Source organism: Helianthus annuus, chromosome 12 (genome assembly GCF_002127325.2).
Source record: "Helianthus annuus cultivar XRQ/B chromosome 12, HanXRQr2.0-SUNRISE, whole genome shotgun sequence".
NCBI lineage: Eukaryota > Viridiplantae > Streptophyta > Magnoliopsida > Asterales > Asteraceae > Helianthus > Helianthus annuus.
The window spans coordinates 103,925,963-103,932,503 of record NC_035444.2 but is presented as its reverse complement, the minus strand read 5'-3'; positions in this window follow the sequence as shown (position 1 = coordinate 103,932,503).

Sequence of the window (6,541 nt, the reverse complement as noted above, 5' to 3'; positions counted from 1 at the left end):
AATGCACATCGGAAGCAAAGATAGATTTATTTCAACCAAATAAAAATTGTAATATCAAGTATCACAACAGTTGAAACAGAACCATAGGCGGATCGAAAGTAAAATGGAACATTGTTCAACAGACTTTAGGCATCTAAGCTTGCGAGACTCTTTATTGATGCTAGGAGTAGCCAGCCTATTCCGTTTAGTACCTGCACTTAGCCTTTTTGGAAAATACGTCAGTTTACACTGGTAAATACAATTTAATTGACTCATTTTGAAAATGTTTTAGAAAATTGATTTAAGTGCAAACGGCACAAAACCTTTTTATAACTTGGGATAATTATTTGAATATAATACTTGTAAAAGAATTACATGTTTCTTATGCGTTCAGTGGCCCTGGTCTACACCGGGTTAAAGGTCAATAGACACACCACATGATATAGTCCCGCAGCAGTTTCCCCCGAAACTGGCGGTTATACCTTAATATTCATTTATGCACCAACGGGTGTACGCCTACACCCGCATGCTTAGGTCGTGGCCATTTCGTAAAATGATGCCAAGGATATCCGGGACATGGTCATTAACCCCCCAAAGGCTTTAAGCAAACAAAACAATTTAAACGGGTCATTTCAATGATTTAACCTACATTTGATTAAAGATTCAATGCCCGACCAAGCGGTATTTGGATATACCGTACCCCAAGCCCGTATAAGGGAAAATAAGTTAAAAGTATTTTCCTGAGCAAATTTATACAATTTATCCCAGCCGTATCCCACAAAGCAACTACATATAGCTTTTACTGGGCTACTAAATCGGGAACGAAGGTTTTTAATAACCTATTAGATTCCTAACGGGTCTTTAATTAAGCCTAAGCTTAGACCGGTTAGTTTTCAAAAGGAAGACACGGTTCAAACGCATGATAAAGCGAAGACCGGTTTAGAATGTGGTTTTGACCCGACAAGCTTGTATGCTTGTTTAATACGGGTAACTTAAACACATTCTGAATTTTGAGACAAAAACGATATGGTTTGACCCGTTTCGGCTAATATATGCAAACTAGTTACATACGTCGATCCGAACGCGAAAAGTGCGTAACGAGTAACCAAATGAGTCCTATACAAGTTTCCTAAGTTAATATGCCATAAATATGTTGTGATATCAGTAGGATACCTTCCATTATGCCCAAAACGAGTTTAAGACCAATTTATGCCCCGTAAGGGTATTTTGGTCATTTTAAAGGTTATAAGAGAGTTTAAATATCATTCTGAGTTACAGGTCTGATTAAATCAGTAATTATACTTAACTTAATAAGTCATAATAGTAGGGTATCATATATATGTGAAATTTATTAATTATAACCATACTATGCACCGTAGGGGCATTTTGGTAATTCCACATAGGCTTAAAAAGGGCAAAACAGAGAATCTGAGTTTAAAACTTTTGCTTACTGTTAAAATATAGAAATTTACTAAAAATATCAGTAGGCATCAACCCTTATATATTTAAACTAGTTTCGATACATACTATGCGTTAAAAACGCTTAAAAAGGCGATTTGGAGCCGTTTCCGGGTTTTGTATAGAAAGCTGATATTTTTATTATTCCAGAAGGCTCAAAATATTTTATTTATCATATTAGATCAGTAGAACAAGGTTTGGGGTCAAAAGGATTTGTAAAACTCATTTTATAGCCCAAAAGGGCAAAACCGGCAATTACCGAATCAAGCCTAGAACCCTATGTTATGCTCAGCCTAAAAATAAATAAAAATCTTTAAAAATCCCAAAATATTATTTTATATCAGTAGGTAAAAATTTTGGTATCAAAAATTGGGTTTAGATAGGATATACACTACTTACGCCGTTTAATTAATAAAAGGCTTTCTAAATACGCTATTGAGCTTAACTCCTAATCTAGACCTCAAACTAATGTCAAATTTTAGGGACACGTTTATAAATCAGTAATAAAGATTATTGTCTTCTCAAATTTTCAAAATTCTCGTTTTAGGGTCAAAAGGGCATAACGGTCAATATTTAGGCATTTAACGGAAACACGCATGAACTAGGATTTCTATGGAACCAAGTTGTATAACCTCGGAGGGTTATACTAACCTAAAATATGGTCCTAATGGAATCCTAAGGCATATCTAAACTAAGCTAAATCGGTTCAGAACTGAAAGTCAAAGCAAAAGTCAACTTTTGCGACTTTCGATTCCGAACCGAGCCTATATTTAGAATTGTCGGGTTGAACATGCTTACACATGTTCAACTAATATTTACCAAGTTATTAAAGTGAGAAAACTGATTTTATGATTTCTTATGTTAACAGTTATGAATTTATTTAAAACTAACCCATTTGACTTTCATTGACCCGACAATTTAACTAAGTAAACGTGGTAATTAGGAGGTGCCCTTTTGAGGGTTAAACACCTACCTAATTACGGTCACGTAGCCATGTTCGATGCGAACAATGGCTTAACCGTTTAAAAGTCAAAGCGTTTATCGCAAACGCTTGACTTTTCGGCTTAAAACGCTAAATAATTAAACTAAGCACGAAGGAACACTTACAAAGGGTCCAAAGGACAGAAGGAGGTTCTCAAGAAGCTCAAGATCCTCCAAGAATTAGAGAACAAGCAGAAATGGAATGAGGTGTGAATGAAAGCCAAGATCAAGTGGGTTTATATAGGATTTCAAGAACCGTTAGGATCGTTTCTCGTAACCCGTGCTTCAATTTTGGCCCTCCATGTGTGCCCAAGGTTTCTAAATACAATGGGTGTTGAAAACCAGCTCATGGTATTGAGAATTTTACCTAAAAGCCCTTGAAAAATGACAAAAATGCTGAAAATATGAATCTGCCCAGACCTGGGCGTAGGCTACGCTGTAGGGGGCGTAGCCTACGGCCTGCACAGCTCAAACAAACTTTCAAAAGTGCAGTTTTGGTCCCTGCTTGCATAATAATGTGTTTCTGACACATCTAAGGCCTGTTAACCTCATTTCAAGGCTCTAACATGATGCCTAAATATAGGGGACATGAAACATGCTCAAAAACATGTCGGATGTCGGTTCGTTTGGCCGTACGGTCACGTTGTTCGTCTAATTACGACGAAACACGGACGGATGCGAAAAACGATCCAAACTACGCGACGAATGGAATTTTATCAATCCAAACACTAAAATAAAATATTTTAGTGCTTACATAAATTTTTGGGTGTCCGGATATATTCAGAATGCAAGATATGCGCGAAAATGCAAACTTGTGCACTTTTTGACACTTTTAGTCCCTGCATGACTTAAAAGTTTATTTTTGCGCACCAAACACCTCCAAGCCTATATCTAAGCTATATAAATAATAAATAGGGTATGTTTAACTTATGGCCATATTCCGGAAGGTCCGATATCCTACGAATTGACATACTTTTGCAGTTTGACGCAATTAGTCCCTTAATTGCGCAAAGTAGCGCGAAATGCCGTTTAATGATATCCAAGCCTTCCATGGCTCATATTGATCATTCCCAAGCATATAATTAAATGTTACTACGCTCTCGTTCGCTTAGATGGTCACCGAAAGGCGTAGATTCAAAAGTTGTCGCTTTAGGTCCCTCTATTGCGCAAACTTGCACATCTCATCATTTAATAGCATTGAAGCCTCATCTAATCCATATTGGACATTCTTGAATGTATTATTAAACATCATGATGCTTCGGGTTCGCTAAAAGGTCATTCAGAGGTAAAATTAAACATATTGACACTTTTAGTCCCTCTAACTTGCAAAGTTGCGCGTAACTTTACTTATAGGCATAAAAACCTTAGATGGCCAATAGTTGGCATTCCCGAGAGTATAATCAAATATCATGAAGCTCCCGACTTGTTAATTGGTCACTCAGTGGTAAGAATTAACATGTTGACACTTTTAACCCTTTATTGCGCAAACTTCCAATTAATTACGCAAACGACTACACTCGATTGACAAGTGGCTCATTTGTGAATATAATCATTGTGAGAGGTTATTTGGAAACTTATTTTAGGTATGCTAACACTTCCAGTCCTTTTATTATCAAAGTTTTCGATTTTTCGAAAAATTAGTCCCTTAAATTCAACATTGGACTTTATTAGGGTTTATTACACGTGTCAATACATCATTGGACGTGATTTTACGAGGTGTTACATCCTCACCCCCTTAAAATAAATCTCGACCTCGAGATTTGCTAAAATGCTGGAAGTACTTTTTGCCGCATGATGGACTTTAACTTCTATAGCATATCTGGAGCCTCTCCAAGCTCCCAATTTGACCTCTATAATAGGTTCATGTATCCTTTTTGAGGTTTCTTATCCTGTCGATCCGCATTCGATACAGGTTTATCATTATATCACAAGTCTGCGTACCGTTATGTGATAGTGCTTCTTGACTTATTGGCGAAACACATCCTTAAATCCTTAGTGTGTAATACATTGCGAGCTCCGCCAAGCTCCTTAAATAGGTTTTAGCTCATAAGCTATTTTGATCTTTGATACATTTGATTCCTTCGAATGATTTTATATATTCAGAGCTTAACTAGTCTGATAATTAACAAATTGGCACACCCTTCCAGGGTGATATCTTTGTTGAACCTTATTCCTTAACAAAAACTTAGGAGGGTAGCTATATTCATAAATCCTTGATTTTCTGCCGAATACTGGCAACTTACAGATGATTATGGATTTGTTTGATCTTATTCGTTGTTTCCAAGGCAACTTTTCAGATCCTGATAATTGGACTTACCAATCTTTTGACCAACATTAGATGTTTAACATTCCATCTATACAAGGTCTCCTAAGGAGCAGCCTTAATATTTATACATCAATTATTATAGAAATGCTTATCTCAAGGTGAGATGGTTATTCCAATCACTGCTTAAAACTAATCTTAAGGGATGGCTAACCCTTGCCGTTAGTCGAGCAAATCGATGATCCTGGGCAGCTGATGGAAATTCTTAATTGTTGCCTAATCAGAGTTGAGGTAATCAATGCATAAACAAAATGAAACGTCTTTCTTAATTAACAATACTGAATGCTCAGAATATTGAGTTAGGCTAAATGAATCCTCTTATTTTAAAACTTACTTAATCAGGGTTTCGATTCTTCTAATGATGGCACTAGCCGTCTTGGAGATTTCCTAATAATACATCCCTAAATGGGATATAAATCTTAACTCTACTTACCTTACAAGAGGTAAACAGGGTAGTCCTAGGAGAAGATAATCAAGATACAAGGAGGTTACAGAGATTTTCCAAATCTCAGTCTCCAGTTCATCTATCATATACTGTGTCGGATAAGTGACACATTTATGTTACGAGTCCACGAATTCCTTAATCGAAGACCTTTAGTTGGTCAATTCCATTCTGGATATCTTTTTTGAATACCTTTAGCTGACTTTAGTACCATATGCCCATCGGGATATCTTTGAAGTTCCATGCATTAAACCTCCATACTGATCAGGCATGGAAGCAATCTATGGAACATATTAAAGATACACCAATCCTCATACGTCACTTTTATCATACCATCTGGTATTCGCAATCGATAGAGATCAAGAGATATCAACTATATATGCTGACGCACTTCCTCTAGAGAGAGGATACTTCTAAAATTTTACGACTGAAGGTTTCTGACAAGAATAGAAGAAATGGTTCTTACGATTTCACCTGTAAGTTTTACCTTACACTTAACATCTGGGGTTCTTACGGGATAATTTCTAAAAGTTTGCTAAGCTTATGGTTTTATGAGAGACTTAGCAGTACCTGAAACCAAACGTAACTCTTAGTAATAAAATCACAATAAGGGATTTATCTGGTGTCATTATTAAGGTGAACTACCTCTAATCGTTCATCAGGAGGGTTAAACGCCTCCATTCTTAATCCTTTTACTTAGCTATAAAATCCTTGACAAATTTTAGGGCGGTCTCAGCTTTGACTGGTTATTTCTTAATCTATAAAACGTGAGTGGCTGAGGTAAATCCATAATGGATTTATAACAAACAGGCTTTGAAATTATAACGCGCCCACTTATTGCCGGTGCTAACCACCAATAACTATTGCATTACGCTTAGATTTTGGGTAAGTGGAATAGGGCACTATCTCAGCCAATGAATTAAAATTTGCCACATACTATCGACAATCTAAAACTTTTATGGTGAGAGTCCGAAAATTCTTATCCCATCTTTTTTCATTTCATGAAACGGGTAATAGGTTTTTCTAATAAGGTCCTTAAAACCTGGACCATCCCACACTGTATAAGGGGATCTTTCTTGTGGACTTCATTAATGTCCTCACTAATTAAGGGTGTTGCCATCGAATGGCTGTGATGCATATCTCACCGCGTTCTTTTTAGCGTAACCACTGATACACCTAATGGTTTCTACTTCATCCAACATTTTCCTGCAATCGATGGTCCCTTTTTACTATTGAAGTCTCTTGACTTCCAAGAGACGAAGTACTATTAAGTACACCCAAAAATAATGGGCTCCTTGCCATATATGCCTTTGTTGGGTTTATTCTTCGCATTTGAAGTATGAATGAAGCTCTTCTCA